The sequence below is a fragment of the Lactuca serriola genome, chromosome 4 (genome assembly GCF_051521515.1).
Source record: "Lactuca serriola cultivar US96UC23 chromosome 4, Lser_US96UC23_V15, whole genome shotgun sequence".
Classification (NCBI taxonomy): domain Eukaryota; kingdom Viridiplantae; phylum Streptophyta; class Magnoliopsida; order Asterales; family Asteraceae; genus Lactuca; species Lactuca serriola.
Window position 1 is genome coordinate 343,349,489 of NC_136411.1, and position 18,949 is coordinate 343,368,437.

The 18,949-nt window shown below is 34.8% G+C and overlaps 1 pseudogene across 1 annotated transcript; it reads right to left on the minus strand.

Annotated features, from left to right (window-relative positions):
* Positions 1-7,778: 7,778 nt before the first annotated feature.
* On the minus strand, positions 7,779-11,211 carry LOC145097522 (BTB/POZ domain-containing protein SR1IP1-like; annotated as a pseudogene). The gene is made up of 5 exons (XR_013704389.1): positions 10,833-11,211; positions 10,683-10,752; positions 10,019-10,618; positions 9,001-9,507; positions 7,779-8,436 (listed from the first exon to the last, which is right to left on the minus strand). The product of XR_013704389.1 is annotated as a BTB/POZ domain-containing protein SR1IP1-like (transcript).
* Between the last annotated feature and the right edge of the window lie 7,738 nt (positions 11,212-18,949).

Genomic DNA, 18,949 nt, shown 5'->3' on the forward strand with positions numbered 1-18,949 from the left:
CTACAAGAATACGAATCTATGCTGACGACACCTAACGACGGTTATCGTCGCTAAAAGTAAATCTATGCCGACGACAATTCGTCTGCACACCCTTTGCAAACTTTGACTAAATTTCTTGGACCATGACATTTGTGCCGACGACAAGTCGTCGCTACAGGTCTGGCGGGAATGACAAAATTTTTCGCGGTATATTGAAACTCTATACCGACGACTTCTCGTCGGGATACGTATCGAAAAATAGATTTTCCATTTATTTTAAATACATCTTCCAGAAATATAGTACGTCGTCGTTTTATGTAAGCTATGTCGACGACATGTCGTCGCAAGCCACGTGGCGATCCGTGTGAAACATCTATCCCGACGACAAAGTCGTCTGCACAGGGTTTTATTTTTTAATTTTTTTTGTTTAAGCATAATTGAAATGACATCGTTTGTATGGACCCTATCCTAACGACAAGTCATCGACATAGGGGTCTACCCTAAGAAAGACGCAGTCAGTCCATTCATTCGCACAGACACAACTCTATGTCTTCTCTCCGAAGAAAATCGTATTCTGCCTTCCACAACCGACGATTTGCTCCAGGTAACATGTTTTCTACTCATAATTTGTTGTTTATTGTTTTGTTGTAAAGATTTTTACCCAAAAATTGTGGGTTTTTTTTGGTGTTATAGCTGTCCACTAGTGGTGAAGAGGCTTTGCTTCACCACCGTCATTGACAACCGTCTTCCACCACCCTCAGCCTCCCACCGATGAATCCAACCTCTTTCTAGCTTCTCTTTCACTACCACAGTAGGTAAGTAAGTAATCTGGTGGGTTTGGTGTGTGTGTGTGTGTTTTCTTATTTTGTGTTCTTCGGGTGACCACCAGCCACCGTTGGAGGATCATTATCAATTTTGACAATCAGATTCCTGCTATCACAGCAAGAAAAACGAAAAAGGTTAGCATTTTTTTCTAATTTGTATTGAATTGAAATTGTATATATGTATAAGTTTATATGAAATTGAAATTGAAATTAATCCTCCTACGATTAGAGAATTATGTTGTTTGTTTGGTATGTGTATGATTGTGTTGTTTGTTTGGTACATGTATGTTGTTTGTTTGTTTAAGTTTATATGAAATTGAAGCTGTATGTATAAAATGTTAATTTAGTTGATTAATGTTATATGAAATTGAAATTGTGGTTAAAATATTATATGAAATTCAAATTTGTTTAGGTACATATGAAATTGAAATTGTATGTATACAATGTTAATTTACTTGTTTAGGTTTATACGAAATCGAAATTTTGTATGATTGTGAAATATGTGTGATTCTGCTCTTCGTTTTATTGATATGAAATTTTATGTATAAAATGTAAAATATGTATGGTTGTGCTACTTGTTTAGTTTATTAGCTTGAGTGAATGAAATGATAAAGTCTTTAATTTTTAAGTTAAAATGTTTGTCATTAAGAACAAACGTTACTAATAGAAACATAAAACAAAATATAAATATATTTAAACAAATAAAAGTATGTTTATTGAGAATAAAGTTTACTAAATAAAAAATATTTAAACTACAAAGGTTATTAATAGCAACATACTTTTTTTGGCTTGTTTATTGAAGTATTTTATTTTCATTTCTATTTGATAGTTATAACATAAAACAAAATAATAAAACTACGTTGCTATTAAACGTATGGTGCTATAATAAAACAAAAAAAAAATATTCAAAGTACAGTGATGTAATTGAAAAAAATAAGATGTATATATACTTTAAACAAACTAATAAAAGTACATTGCTATAAAATTACATTGACTCATTGTGGTTTTAGAAGCCTATCCAAATGAATACTCTATCAATTCTGTCCAATTTCTACATCTAGGGTATATATTTCTTTATATACTTGTGAATAATCTATCCATTCCGTCCGTTTTTTCTTAAACAAAAAGTCATGCAATACACATTCACATATAGCCAAAATACAATTTAACTATGTATACAATGTAATTTTTAATAATGAAACTGTAATGGCGATCGATAAGAGTTGGATTTGTGAAAACTGAACGTCACCAAAATTCTTGGAAGGTCTTAAAAACTTTATAGAGATTGCTAGAAACCACATTAACTCTGAACACAAAGTGCGTTGTCTATATGTAAAGTTTGTGAATATGTATCAACAGTTGTTGAGTAGGGTTTATGCCCACATACATGATCGTGGGTTTCTAAAATCGTATACTATATGGATTTATCACGGTGAGAAGTGCCCTGTTTCGTATTTGGGCTACAATTCGACTCCAATAAACGTTACACAACAAAGGAGATGTTTGATGTAATTGCTGATGTTATGGCAGAACAAAATACAAATGAAGAAAATACAGATGATGAAGGACGAGGGATGGACCTAGAATTTGATGCTTTGTTTGAGGAGCTCAATACTGAGTTATACCCTGATTGTGAGATGTCTTCTATAAACTTTTTGGCAAAGTTGTTGCTTATTAAAATGATTAATAAATGGACAAATAGTTCATTTTACCAACTTGTAGAGTTGCTAAGAGTTGCTTTCCCGAAGAGCAAGATTCCAACTTCACACTATGAAGCTAAGAAAAACTTGAGAAAGATAGGGTTAGGATATGAGTCCATCCATTCTTGCAAATATGATTGTGTTTTGTTTTGGAAGGAGAACGATTCCATGCATAATTGCCCAATTTGTAATGAGAGTAGATGGGTGTACACAACCACAAAGGGGAAGTGAGTACCAAAAAAAGTGTTGCGGTACTTTCCTTTGACTCTAAGACTTCGACGGATGTATAGTTCCAAATTCACAGCTAAAGATATGATTTAGCATAATACTAGAAGATCAACGGACGGTATGATGTCTCATCTGGTAGATGGGAAGTCATGGCATGAATTTGATAAGAGATATCCAGAGTTTGCCAAAGAACCTAGAAATGTTCGTTTAGGTTTAGCTGTTGATGGCTTTAATCCATTTGGCAACTTTAATAACAATTATAGTATTTGGTCGGTTATATTAATTACCTACAATACACCTCCATGGATATGTATGAAAGAGTCTTCTTTCATGCTAACTTTTCTGATTCCTGGCCCTAGATCACCCGCAAAGGACATTGATGTTTACTTGAGGCCTTTGGTGGATGAGTTGAAAATGTTGTGGGCTAAAGGAGTCTAAACGAGAGATGCATCAACCAACATTGTATTCAATATGCGTGCAATGTTGTTATGGACTATCAATGATTTCCCAACACATAGTAGTCTGTCTCGATGGAGTGGTCAAGGTTATTTAGCATGTCGTACTTGTAACGAAGACACATCTTCCATTTATGTGACCAACAAGATGTCGTATGTTGGCCACAAACGATTCTTGAATATAAACCGTAGTTGGAGGGAGAGTCTATTGTTTGATGGTCAACCTGAGACAAGATTCCGTCCTAGACGAATCATTAATGCAACTATATTAAAACAAGTAAATTGTCTCTCTGATCAAATTCCAGGGAAACGTCCTGATTATGGGGGCAAAAAAAAAATCACGGCGATGAAAGAAAAGGGAGAGAGTTAAATTGGGCGAAACAAAGTATCTTCTTTGAGCTTGATTATTGGTCTTCCATCGACCTAAAACACAATTTCGATGTTATGCATGTTTCAAAGAATGTGAATGAGAGTGTGCTGAATACTACACTGATGAATGATAAAAGCAAAGACAAAAAAGAAGCAAGAATTGACTTGAAAAATATGGGCATTAGACCAGACCAATGGCCACAAGAGAAATTCAAGAAGATGAAGAAACACAACAAGCATGAAAGCAAGAAGAAAGAAATACTCCCACATGCTTCTTAGTCTTTCAAACCAATTGATCGACAACATTTCTGTCAATTCACTAAAGGAGTTAGACTACCTGATAGTTTTGGATCGAACTTTAAGAACAAGGTTAATGATACTTAATCAAATTTGGTTGGGCTGAAGTCTCACGATTATCACGTCCTCATGCAATGATTGCTACCTATAGGTTTTCGAGCATGTCTCCCACCAAATGTTTCAAGAACAATCATTGACTTGTGTACATTCTTTAAAAAAATTTGTGCACGGTCATTGGATGTTAACGACATGAGAAATGCTAGAACAGAAGTGGTGAAGATCTTATTCAATCTTGAGTTGATATGTCCTACAACATTTTTTGACATAATGATTCATCTTATTCTTCATTTACCTGATGAAGCCATTCTTGGAGGGCCTATAAACATGAGAAGGATGTATCCTTTTGAAAGATATATGAAAAAACTTAAAAATTATGTCAGAAACAAAGCCAACCCAGAAGGTTCAATAGCAAAGGGTTATGATGCAGATGAAGCTTTGACATTCTACTCTATGTATCTTGAGGGTATGCAAACTAATTCAACCGTGCTGATAGAAATGATGATCCCGGACTTCCAAAAAGGAATTTTTTTGTGTTCTCATCACAATGTCGAACAATATCGGTTAAGAAATCGTTGAACTTTGTAAAGAGGCCAAAAAATCATTGCATTGGTTTGTACTAAGCAATTACAATGACGATGAGATGAGAAGCTACAAATCGTATGTTTATGATCTATTAACTACCTTTTCGATAGTTTTTTTACTATTCTAATTACTTTGTCCCATATTTAGTGAATTCAAATCAAAATTGCCTAAAAGTGATTTCAAAAAGGAATTTCCTTCATGGTTCAAAGAAAAGGTAAGTATGTTATATATTTATAATGTAAAACTAATTTATTACTTAAACATACAATCTTCTATTTCCTTACAGATTTATTGTCTCCAAAAAGATATGTCTTCAGGCATTGGAATATGGTCTGTTGCGTGCATATTCTTACACTGCGTGCATAGTAAATGGTGTCCGATTTGTCGTGAATAGCCGTGATCTCCGACGTACTACTCATAATAGTGGTGTTGTTACATTCGAAGAAGACTATACACCATTCTATGGTCAATTAGATGATATCATAGAGTTGCATTATTTATATGATAAATCAGTTGTACTCTTTCGTGGTAAATGTTTTCATGCGTCACTACGTAATGGCATTTAAAGACTATAAATTATATGACTCTTATCGATACCAGTCATGAATGGTATGTCGGTAAAACGTGGCATGATGATCAACAATACATCTTAGCTACACAAGCTAAACAAGTATTTTATCTCCAAGATCCCACACATAACAATAACAACAGAGTTGTAGAAGAGGTTTATCATCGAAAACATTGGAATCATCCAAGTATCGGTGTTGGGAATGATATAGATGTCGTGAACAAAACTCAATCAACTGATTTTACCTTGGTTGTCGACTTAGGCACCTTGCCTATGCAGACGGCTTTAGGTTAAGTTGGTGAATAAAGTGTGGTTGCTAGGAGGAATGTTGCTCCTACTATACACGATGACGATTTCATTAACTACGACAATGATGATGATGATACATACTCTTCAGATGAAGAAATAAATAATGAAAACTATGACAGTGATGATGATGTTGTACATGTATATTGCTTTAGTGATGAATCTGATTAACAGTATGCTATTGTTATTATATATCCTGATTGCTTATAATATTTGTTAATTTTTGAAATGTTGCTTATTTGTAGCTTTATTATATATTCTGAACATTTATAATATTTGTTAAACAGATGGCAGAAGTTGCGAGGGGACACAGAGGAGACGGTAGGGACAGATCTCCACACGGGGTCACACGCCGTGTACCATCGGGTTGCCAATCTTGTAATTTATATGAAATTTTTAAGTATTAGATATATTAAAGCTTTAAATTTCTAAATTTCCAATTGTATATGTAAATATAGCACAAGTGAAGAATGTGAATGTGAATGTGCGTGGAAAGGGAGAAACCTAAATTTGTACGACGAGTATGAAAAAAACAAGTGTAGGACTTTGGATTTGAGAATTGATATCTCTGGGCGGACATATCGATTTATAGGGGACAACGGGCAAGTGTTTGTCAGACTGATCTCAAATCTGGTAGGATCACATGTACCGTTGCAGTATCATACTTGGCGTCGTGTTCATACCAAGTACAAAAATGATTTATATCCCAAGCTAGAGGTAAGTATACAATATATTTTATATGTATTGAATTTTACACTTATTAAATATTTTTTACTAATCAAATACGTTTTTCCTTTTGCAAACTTATTTTGATATTAATAGGTATCGGGGCAAAAACTTGTGGGAACCCCTTCGAGCGAGTATCCACACAGATATGCAAAGAGCTTATCGAGAGAGCAAGTATTATATAAATTTTTTTTGATAGAGTTGGTGGATATCATAATGTGGAAAGGTCAAGAAGATATCCACCGCCTGATGTATCGTCGAAGCTTGGAACGATATGATTGATTTTTTGTTTTTAACCAAGGAATACAGATGCACGTGGGTCAAAAATAAAGTTACTAGGTCGAAACTTCCTCACACAAGTGCTCATGAATGTGGATCCTATGCTCACCGACGTTATTTAGAGGTAATAAAATAGATTAATATTATTTAAAATTGTTATTAACATTTGTACAAATATATTTATTGTTTTTTTCACTTATTATATGATAAAATAGGAATCACGCCCAACATATTGAGGGTTGAAGATAAATGCGCTACAAAGAAGGTTCGGGTTGGTGTATAAGTCAAGCGGAAGAATATTGGGTAAGTGATAAACAAAATGAATGTGTTGTTTAAATATATTATTATTAATTATAATTTCTTGTTTAAGGAATATTATTATTATTTTAATGTTTAAGTTTAGTTGTTTGTTTGAATTAACGTATGTTAATTGATTTCTTTATTTTAGGAGAAAATTCAAGAGGAATATGAGAAAATACAAAACGAGGTCGGGGAAGGCGGAGAAGTAAATGAGGAACAATGTTTAGAACGTGCCCATGGGACGAGACGTGGACATGCTCGCAGGGTGGGTAGGAGACCAACCACCAACTTCGGTTTGAATTCCAAAGGAATGCCTTTCCACTTCCAAATCGTCCCAATCTCAACCCCAATCTCAATCCCAATTTGATGCACAACAAATGCAAGAATATTTGCAACAATATAATGCATCATTGGCGGCATGTATTCCGAACTTCCAACCACCACTATTTCCTAACTTTGTATTCAACTATAACACACAATCAAGTACCTCTCAACAATTTGCCAAAAGGATGGAAGAAGAAGAAGAAGGAGAAGATGATTATGGCAATGATGGTTGATGTTTTCTTAGTATTTTGAACAATGTTAGTTAACTACTTATGGTAATATTAAACTTGAATTTTTTGTTTTGAATTTAGACAATGGTAACTAGTTAATATATTTCAATTGATATATGTTACAATGTTTTTTGGATTTGTTAAAAATGCAGGAATGGTAATGTACAAAATCGGTAAATCTAAAAAAAACAGCCACTAGCTATCCCGACAACAAGTCGTTGCTATAGGTCTGTAATCGAAAATTGTGAAAAACCTATACTGACGACCCATCATCGCAATAGCTTAGACCTTTTGCGACGACAAGTCGTTACCACAGGTTATTAATAAAACTTTTTTTTTTCCGAAAATATCGTTCACAAAAGTTGTACTGACAACGAGTTGTCACAATAGGTGGAGCTATGTCGACGATATCTATGCTGACGACATAATGGACCTATGCCGACACGTTTATACCGATGACTCTTTGCCGACAACATGTCGTCGGCATAGCCTATACCGACGACATGTTGTCTGGATAGGGTCCGAATGTTGTAGTGAGTTGACCATCGAGCTACCGTCTAACGATTTTTAATATAAACACAAACTTTACAAAAAAACATCACACACAAATATATCAAACGTATGGAATCCAGAATCCTATTCCCAAACGAATCAAGACATTGAATGTCTTCGGTCTTTACTTGGTTTATTCCTGCCTCTTGTACTCGAAGGTACAACCCCATCAACACGTAGAAGCGGCATAAGCTTCCCCAACTTTTTCGATAAAGAATTCAAAAACGATTTCTGAGGAAACAGTGGTTTATGATCAGCTGAATAACGAATAGGAACACGCGGGCTGCGGACTACAGATTTCTCACTAGACAATCTTTCCACTTCTTTCAACTTCATTTTCATTTTTAAAACCTCAAGTTTCAGGTCCTGGTTTTCTTTTTTCAGCCATGAAAGCTCATGGGATGATGGCTTGTTGGTGGCGGTGGTAGCGGTGATGGTGGTGGAGGTGGAGGTAGTGGTGGGTTCAACCTCTATTAGACCATCACCACTCATTGTGTCTCTTAACCGCTTTTGTTCATAGGAAAGAGCTTGACCCACAGTTTGCACAGGAAGCCTGTCATTTTGGGCAGCATGCGCACATGCTTCACGTGAAAGCTTTTCACAGTCCATCAAGCTGCAAACTTTCTTTCTTTCCATATCACTTAATGTTGGATGAACCTGTAAAATGTTATATAAACAGTTGTTTATGTCATAATTTAGTAACAAACTATGTTACTAATTATGATATTAACCTTTATGAAATGCTATAGCAGGATTTACCAGTTTTGGGTGCGGATTTGGAGCAAGTGGATCTAGTAAGTGGCAGTTTAGTCATTTTTACTGACGGGGAGGGTAACTAACTATTTCACATATATTCTTCTTTAGTCATTATTAATAATATTTATTATATATCATTTTAATAAAATAAAATAAAACAGACCCTTTCAGTGAAGATGAACCAGTAAGAATACACAAAATATGATTAGTTCTCCTTCCATGCATTTAAAATGACTAAAACTAGTCAACTGCCACGTGGACAATGTAAAAGTGAACCAAATCAGCACTGAAAACCGGTAAAACCTGTGATAACAGGTTATAATAAATCGCACATAGAACAACATCATTAGTTGGTTACGCTCCAAAACTATTAAAATGACTAAAGTGACTAAAGGCGAACATGCCAAAACTATGACATAAACCCAATAAATCAAATGGTAAGAAGAAGAAGATACAAATACATACCTTCAAGAAAATATCAATGGCTCTATAAATTGCATCATCTGATACCTTAGCTTGTTCTGGAATATGTTCAACAAAATTGATAAATTTTGATAGTAATAAATTCCTATCCGAAGCTATTTCAGCAAGATAACTTTCCAATAATTTTCCAACTTTTTCCATGTCGTTTTCTTGATTATTATTGATTTCTAATACGTGTTCAAGGTAATTCATGATGACTCTTTGGACAGTGTCAACATCAAACAATATGTCACCATCAAAATGAAAAGATGGAATTAGTATGTCATCCAGCACTGCCTGCCCGAGTTGTAAGCCCATTCGTTTTTCCAAGTCTAGCTTACATGCCGTTGTTGTTTCAAGGTATATGGCTGCCCGAAGTAACATTGAAAGAAAACTGACCGACATTGTGTTTCTTTCTCTTGGTAGGAGGCTTACTATTGTTTCTAGAACTATCCTCTTTTCGTGTTCTTGTTTCGAGTCAATTTTTTTCTTGTTCGTTCTGTGTATCTCCTGTTTGATGTTAAATTATACATATGAGTTAATGGAAAATTATTTGATTCTTATGGGAGTTATATTGAAAAATTCTCATTATAGAATGAAGTGATTCATGTAGAAAGTGTATAGGAACTCCAGCTAAAAATGATGTCATTTAGTAAAGAAGTAATGCAAGAAAGAGCAATATAGTTTTATTTATTTGTTCAACATAACATCTTACTTCATTTCTTTTATTACGACATTGTAATTTCATTTTTTTTACAATTAAAGCATTCTACTTCTAAAATCTACCTACTTATAGTACTATAGTTTTCTTTTCAGGATATTGTACTTTGAAAAATCTATCAATTGTAGCAGTGAAAATTGCTTTATATTTGGATGATAGATCTATAATTGGGTAGAATTTTGAAAGGACTACTATGTAATAGAAAAAAAAAATGAAAGTTGGACGCTATGATGAAAGCATGTTAACATTTCTTGCACTTTACCCATCTTTCAATACACCTAAAACAAAAAGAAATCTTACCAAACCTTGAAGACACTTCTCGGCATAAAGCATTAGAATTGGACCAAGTTCATTTTGTTTAAATCCCCTTGAAATCATTGCAAGAAGAACCCTTTGAAATATATCGATTCTAAGCACAATTAAATCTTCAACCCACCAATCAACTATACCTTTCAGATGTGATGAAGAAGAAACCAAATCATCCGTGCTTCTTGAAGAACAAAACTCACTTTCTTTGGTAACGATATATGCAATAGTATCAATACACCGAGTAATCAACTTTACTTTTTCAGCCATCGGTAACAAATTTACTGATGATTGCAAAATGATGACAGCACCAGCTAATGTCTTAAGTGCAACTTCATCTAAATAGGCTTCAGATCTTGTTACAAGGTTTCCAATTGCATAATCTTCTGTCATTTCAAGAAACTCTGAAACACATCTCACAATGGAAATATTTTCTGTTGATAATTCAAAGTTTATTCCATAACAAAACTTTGCTGCGAGTTCAAATCCTTCAGGGCCTCCAGGGACATCATGGATTTCAATCACTAAAGGATCAGAATCCGTGGGATTTGATACTATTTTTCTTATGTAACCACACTTTGACACCAAAGGAAACTGCATAAAATTACAGAAATAAGATGGATAATAACAAGAGGATACATACAATCACAAGTCATACCTTGTGTAATGAAAAAGAAGCGCCTCCGATGTGAACTGTAACATCACTTGGGATTTCATGGAAGAAAATCCTGTTAACATTTGAAAAAAAAATGTCTCTTTAAATATTCAAAGTTACAAGTATGGAATAAAAATTCAGACTAAAGCAAACCAATCACTAGTTTTCTTCATGGAAATGGCCATATTTTGGTGACTCTAGCGTCTTGGCAGGCATTTTAACGGCTGTGAACATCTACTGTATCAATAATTGACTAATCATTACAAGAATCCTGTGCTGTATTTCACCACATACTCCTTAAGATAAAAAAAACCTTTACGAAAGTACACACATTTCACTTGGCTTTACGAAGTGATGAATGAGTTGTTTCTTTTATTCTACACCATTGTTATCTATCTAGCGTTATATATACCATATCAAACTATCCACAGTTTTAAAGAATTACCCACGATGGGTATTAGCATTTGGCCAAGAAGGAGGGAACACCACGGAGAAAACAGTAATATTTTTAATGTTGGTATTAAACGATGGTAATTACAAGAAAGAGGTGGGATTTACGACTGTGTAGTGGTGACTGAGAATGGGATTTTGGAGTGTTTTGGATTTTTAACTGTGTAACTGATCTAGTGGAGCAGTGATTCTTGACCAAAAGCCATTAATACATCCAAACAAAAAAGGGGAGTTCAAATCTACCCTATCAGCAAAAGGACCGACTCCAAATCTGGGTGGGAACCCTACAACCTCATTGCATATCTTCTTTTTCACTGTAACAAATAATGACATACAACTAGATTTTTTATAAACTTGGCCTGAAGTCGTTTGGTTTGATGTGATTGATTTTTGGAACTTTGAAAAAAAAATTGTGATTATTTTGTATTGAGAAAATTATCATCTGAGTATTCACGATATTAACAATATTTGCAAAATTTTCAACATCAAATGATAGTGCATAATAAGGTTAGATAACATACGTGGACATTGAGCATTATGATCATTGAATCATTCACGTTAATATCATTGCCTTATCAAATCCTACACAAGAATGGGTAACTTCGGGTTGTTTCTAGTGTGGACCCACTCCCTAATATAATCTATCTAATACAAAAAAATCAAACGCTATAAGAGAAATTAAATTGTCTCCTACTTTTCATGCCTACAAATATTTATACTCAATAATATTATGAAACTTGTCATCATTTCATCAATCAATTTAATTTGATTTGATATATTTCTAGTATACTCTTAATGAGATAGTTAAAAAAATGGAATTGTGACACTTGTAATAATATTAGTGGGTAGAAATATTTGTAGGTATAAAAGGTGGGAAGCAATTTAATTTCTCTTTTAGCGTTTGACCGGCATCATTTGGATGATATGTCATGTGTCTTATTAGTGTATTTCAAGATCTTCATCTAGTAATTACATGGAGTCTTCTAAATGATTATAAACCGGAATTACACTCAAGCGGAGACGAAAGGTGCTACAGGTTTCTCCGGAAAATTTAGTGTTGGGTGGACTATAGTGGAGAAGGAAAAAGAGCGGTTAATATCACATCTTAAGTCAATTAGGTGATAGGTTTGTGTGAACACGTTCCGATGACATTGAACTACGGAATAGATCTACCACATACATATACATACAAGTGAGATTAAAATCAACAAATTACTAAACATATAAATATGAACTTTATATAAACAACCGTTGAATAGTTATTGTACATTAAAGAAGGCAACACAAATATCAAAGAATACAATCTATGTACCCTATTTGTTGAAATATACTCAAACACCATCAACCCAATCTTGATGACGAATGTTGTTTACATGTGACATGTGATTGTCAATTGTGTTTTTATTCCATGATTGGTGGTTTTAAACTCCAAGGAAATGTAGAAATAAGGAGTGACGCGAGATACGTAAAATGGAATTAATCGTAAAAATTCGTCTGAGGCATGGTGAGTCCCAGTAAATTAGGCTTCTGCCATAGGCCTTAGGATTTGGACCTATTTAAGAGCATTAATGTGTAGCATTTTCTCATTTTTAGCCTCAATCACCCCTAGAACGTCGAGCTCATCCTCTCTCATAAACTTATTTTGGTGCTCATTTTACTGCTCATTTGAACTCTTATGGTGATCATGAGTGATGGGAGCATGCATGCTTGGGCAAGGAAACATTGATATTCAAGAAGTCATCATTCTCTACACCTCTAGACCTTAATAAGCTCTAAACATTGAAGCTTTACTTTTTTTTCTTCATAGATCTATAAGTTGGTTGGGTTTTTCGTCCTTTTTAGTTTAGGTTTCTTTGAATTTTGTTACTTGGAGTTTGAGGAACTCTGCAAGTTGTGGATGAGATTTGGTCTTTGGATGGAGTAAATAGTGCATGCAAGAGCTCTCGTTGCTCCATGCATTAAAATAAGTACATTTTGGTAACTTTTGTGAATTACGGTTTTCGATCTTGTTTGTTTGGGTCAACCGAATGGAGAAAGTTGGAAAATTTATCCATTAAAACATCAAGAAGTTTCAGATTTGATAATGGGGTTTCTGACTTAATCGATTAATTTGTCTAATAAGTTGTTTTGGGCTTAGACATGGAGCACCTCTGAGTTTTTCCAGATTTTGCAATTAAATTGTCTAGATAGTGGGAAATAGGTGTGACACCCCGTAGTTTATTCCGTCACTTTAACCCGGTTCTGTTAATAAAGCCGTTTCGTCCCAATTTTTTCGTTAACTTTGATTTAATTTAATTTATTTGCGACTTCTGTTTAACTTTCATAAGTGTCGGGATATATTTTAATTCATTAAAATATTTTCTATTTTCATTTAGAAAATATTTAGTTTCGTTTAAATCGTAATTGCAACAATTTTATCGGGTGCGACCAAAAACATCGTATATCGTCAGTATCGGGTAGAATTCCACCGGGTCCCAAACCCAACCACTATATAAAGGTTGTATGGGCAACATTTGAAGACTTTTGCCCATCTCACAACTTTCTCTCTCTACTCTCTCTCTCTAAAATCCAAAATTGTGCCAAAATCATCCAAAACAAGATTCAAAACATCAAGGTAATTATCCAGCTTCTAGTTTAACATCTTTGGCCTTCAAATTCGACATTTTTATGAGGATTAGGACCATTAGCATGAGTTTACGGTCCTAGAACATCCCTAGGCCGTGAACTCATAAAAGTGGGGTTTTTGTGCCATAAAACCCTTCCAAAACACTTATAGGGCTTAGATTCGACTTAGAAACTTGCATGCATGAACCAAGGACCCCAAAATCTTGACATTTGATGTATGAACATGAGTTTACGGCCCAAGAACCTTCTTGGACCGTAAACCCCCATGCATGAACCATAAACTCCTTTTAAGGTGTTAAAGATGCCCTTAAACACCACCACAAGCTTCCAAACGTGTCTAGGACCCTCTACTCCATCATTTGAAGCACAAAATCATACAAGAAGGGACCAAACATGAGTTTACGGTCCAAGAACATGCTTGGACCATAAACCCTCATTCTTAGACCTTAAACACCTTTTAGGATGTTAGTTTGCCCCTAAACACCTTTAATGAACTTCCATGAGTGCTTATAACCTTATAACCCTTTTAGAAATGCACCAAAACATTCATAAATGGGGTAAACTAGAGTTTACGGTCCAAGAACATTCTTAGACCGTAAAATCATCTTCTTAGACCATCAACTCTTCAAATGGGTGTTTAAGTGCCCTTATCACCTTGAATGACTTGTAAGTTGGACTAGAATCACATGTGATTAACCTACAAACACCAACACCTGTGGATCTTGGACAAACATGAGTTTAAGGTTGTAAACTCATGTGTTTAAGGTAGTAAACTCCCCAAGAACACCTTCATAGACCGTAAACTCCAATCCCAAGGCCATTTCAAGTCCCGATCACTTCCTAAGCCATGGAATCAACCCTAGAACTTTCCCGTGTGCATTGTAAGACTTTGTGCCATCCAAGAACACACCACCCATGAGTTTATGGCCATAAACTCATGGGGAATGGTCTTTAGAGCCGTAAACCCTCTTGTAAGTTTACTCTTGAAGAGTAAACTACATATCCAAGCTTCATGTGTCCTTAAATGCCACCCGGGTCCTCCCAAACACTTGTAATGAAGTGTTTCTGCAACTAGAAGTGTTTGTCCCTAACTAATAGATAATTCAATTCCTAATTAGATACAAATGTGTATCTTTTCATGATTCATAGGAACCTCGTGCGTTTGCAAACCCAGAACTGACGTTTAGGATCCAAGCAGACACGTTCCTCGTCCGATGAGTTCATACCCCTACGCCTTTTTTAGTGATTTCCAATGTTTTCAGGGGGGGGGGGGATACAAGAAAACAATAAATGTTTTCAAAGCCTAAAACTGATATATTTCTATAAATATCTGGCTAACTTTTAGATATCTTTACCCCTTATGTATTATCCTGAGCATAAGGGATGTTTTATCGATTATAACTACATGGATTTCAATAAAGGAAACAATCAAATCAATCAAATTATTATGGGCATAATTTGGGGTCTTTAGTTCTTATTTAACCAGCACAGATTTATGTAAAGCTTTTAGATAAACTATGTCTGATTCAATTTATCTCTGTATAATCTAGAGTATTTTGCCAGATAATTCCATTGTATTTAACTATTTTCACTATATATTGTTTCTAAACGATTAGTATGTTTGATAACATCTGAGAACACCGTGAATAATTAAATACTATCTTGTGAGATTCATCATTACCCTTTTGGGTTGTCAGTAAATCCTCCCCGGAAGTGTAACCAGAGTCTCCTGGAGGGAGAGCGTGGAATTTGTCAATAGATCTATTCGGGACTGACAATCCCACACCTAAACTGCTAGCTACAGTTAGGCGGGCACGCCTGGGGTGACAAATTTTGGATATCGTCTGACATCTGACGAACGTCAAGGAGGTCTCGGTGTCACATCAGCATGGTTACCTGACTCACAATACGTATTAATATAAGTATATTCATGGTTTGGTGTTGGTTTTCGGATTTGATTTTATATCTATTTTCTATCTATAGTTCCTATATCTATTACGAGATGATAATCCCATGATTTTCAACCTATATCTAGTATGGGATAGTAATCCCATGGTTTTCAAGTATATCTAGTACGGGATGGTAATCCCATGATTTTGTATCTTATTTATCTAGTACGGAATGATAACTCCATGGTTTTCAATCTATATCTAGTACGGGATGAAAGTCCCATGGTTTTCAATCTATATCTATCTACAGTTCTGTGTATATCAAACTATCTTATATCTAGTAGGGGACGATAGTCCCATGGTTTTCAATCTATATCTAACTATAGCTTTCATGTATTAAGGCTATCTTATATCTAGTGCGGGATAGTAATCCCATGAGTTTCAATAAATAGTTCTATGTATAAAATTTTACAATGTGGTTCTTAACTAAAACCTTACTTATAGGAAAATATAGGATTTTCCTGTGTCAACAATTGTACATAACCAGAATCGTATAACAAAACAACTAACTAAGCATCACTTGTAAGAAAATATGGGATTTTCTTGGATTCGTAACTTTTTCGGAAAAACTTAAGGAAACTTGTACATTTTCAGAAAAACAAAACTCTTATGAACTTACCAGCTTTATGCTGATTTTTAAAATGCTTGTATTCTCAGGTCCACATTAGACAGGTACCCGATGATCCATTTTGGAGAAGACGGTGTGCATAGAAGACACGTCTTGTTTTTGTTCATATATACTATGTAATACAAATGTACAACTTTACTTTTGAACAAATGTAAATTTCTATATGTAATGTAATGGTTGTTTACTTTGATTACTATGTGCATTGGATTTGATACTCAACGTGGAGTCCGCCTCGGAAATGTTTCCGCCTTCGGTTTTCGGGGTGTGACAATAGGTGTCTGTGATGGGGCGCGAAGTGCCCTTCGCCCTTTCTGTTGACTCCTTGTCTTTTGACCAAGTTTGACTTTGGGTCAAACTTTGCGGTTTTGGAATTTTAGATTAAGGTTTGAACTTTGTTTGTGGTTTTGAGGGTTCGTGAATATGCTTTGTGCGAGTATTCATGCATGAAACAGTGATTCTTTGGTTTCTGATCCTTAATAATCTTGAAGGTATAGGTACAATACGGTATAGGTGTTAGGGGCAAGATCTCAGAATCATATTCATAATGCTTAATAATCTTGAAGACATAGGATCCTTAGACATATCCCAAGATCCTGATTATTGTTTTGGTAAAAAATTTCACAAGTACTAATCAACGAAATTGAATGAGAGATTGTGATGTTAACATTGTGTAATAGCAAATAATAAAAGAAAGTTACACATGTAACGATGTAAATTTTCAAACCAAGTTTTTTTTTTTTCATTTTCGAAACACAATAAAACACATGTCACATTTTCTACAAAAACCTCAAGTATCAAATATAAGTACATATTTAAAAAATCGTTTATCACGAATCCAAGATTCAAAATAAATATAACTCCAGCTCAGATGTGTGTGTATAATGAAGCTGGTGCCTTCCAGCAATCCTTGGAAGTACCTGAAACACATAACACATAACACGGTAAGCACGAAGCTTAGTGAGTTCCCTCCAGTCGGGGCTATAACACTTTAGCCACTCGAGGCTATAACTCTGTAAGACCCTCCGGTCTATGTGTCTCAGTGGAACCCTCCAGTCCCATAGCTTAATGGACCCTCTGTTTTGGTCTCAATGAGGACCCTCCGGTCTCACAGCTCGTTGGACCCTCCGGTCCGGTCTCAGTATCACATAATATAGTATATATATATATATATATATATAGATATATATATATATATATATATATATATATATATATATATATATATATATATATCACATATAAATGCACAAATAAAGCATGCACATAAGACCCTCTAGCAACACATAATTACCACTCTAGGTAAAGTATAGTGAGAAGACTGACATCGTAAGCTAACAAGTAAAAGTCTCATACTCGGAATCCTCGATCTAGCCTCCGCCTACCACATAGGATAATATTCTCTAATTAATAACCTACTCGAACTCAAATACACTAAAAGTTGTTATCTCTTTCACTAGTCCCAGTAAATTAGGCTCTTGCCATAGGCTTTAGGATTTGGACCTATTTAAGAGCATTAACGTGTAGCGTTTTCGCATTTTTAGCCTCAATCACCCCTAGAACGTCGAGCTCATCCTCTCTCATAAACTTATTTTGGTGCTCATTTTACTGCTCATTTGAACTCTTATGGTGATCATGAGTGATGGGAGCATGCAAGCTTAGGCAAGGAAACATTGATCTTCAAGAAGTCATCATTCTCTACACCTATGGACCTTAATAAGCTCTAAACATTGAAGCTTTACTTTGTTTTCCTCATAGATATATAAGTTGGTTGGGTTTTTCGTCCTTTTTAGTTTTGGTTTCTTTGAATTTTGTTACTTGGAGTTTGAGGAACTCCACAAGTTGTGGATGAGATTTGGTCTTTGGATGGAGTAAAGAGTGCATGCAAGAGCTCTCGTTGCTGCATGCATTAAAATAAGTACATTTTGGTCACTTTCGTGAATTACGGTTTTCAATCTTGTTTGATTGGGCCATCTGAATGGAGAAAGTTGGAAAATTTATCCATTAAGACATCAAGAAGTTTCAGATTTGAGAATGGGGTTTCTGACTTAATCGATTAATTTATCTAATAAGTTGTTTTGGGCTTAGACATGGAGCACCTCTGAGTTTTTCTAGATTTCGCAACTAAATTGTCTATATAGTGGGAAATAGGTGTCTGTGATGGGGTGCGAAGTGCCCTTCGCCATTTTTGTTGACTCTTTGTCTTTTGACCAACTTTGACTTTGGGTCAAACTTTGTGGTTTTGGAATTTTAGATTAAGGTTTGAACTTTGTTTGTGGTTTTGAGGGTTCGTGAGTATGCTTTGTGCGAGTATTCATGCATGAAACAGTGATTCTTTGGTTTATGATCCTTAGTAATCTTGAAGGTATAGGTATAATACGGTATAGGTGCTAGGGGCATGATCTCAGAATCATATTCATGATGCTTAATAATCTTGAAGACTTAGGATCCTTAGACATATCCAAAGATCCTGATTATCGTTTTGGTAAAAAATTACACGAGTACTAATCAACCAAATTGAATGAGAGGTTGTGATGTTAAGATTGTGTAATAGCAAATAATAAAAGAAAGTGACACATGTAACGATGTAAATTTTCAAACCAAGTTTTTTTGTCATTTTC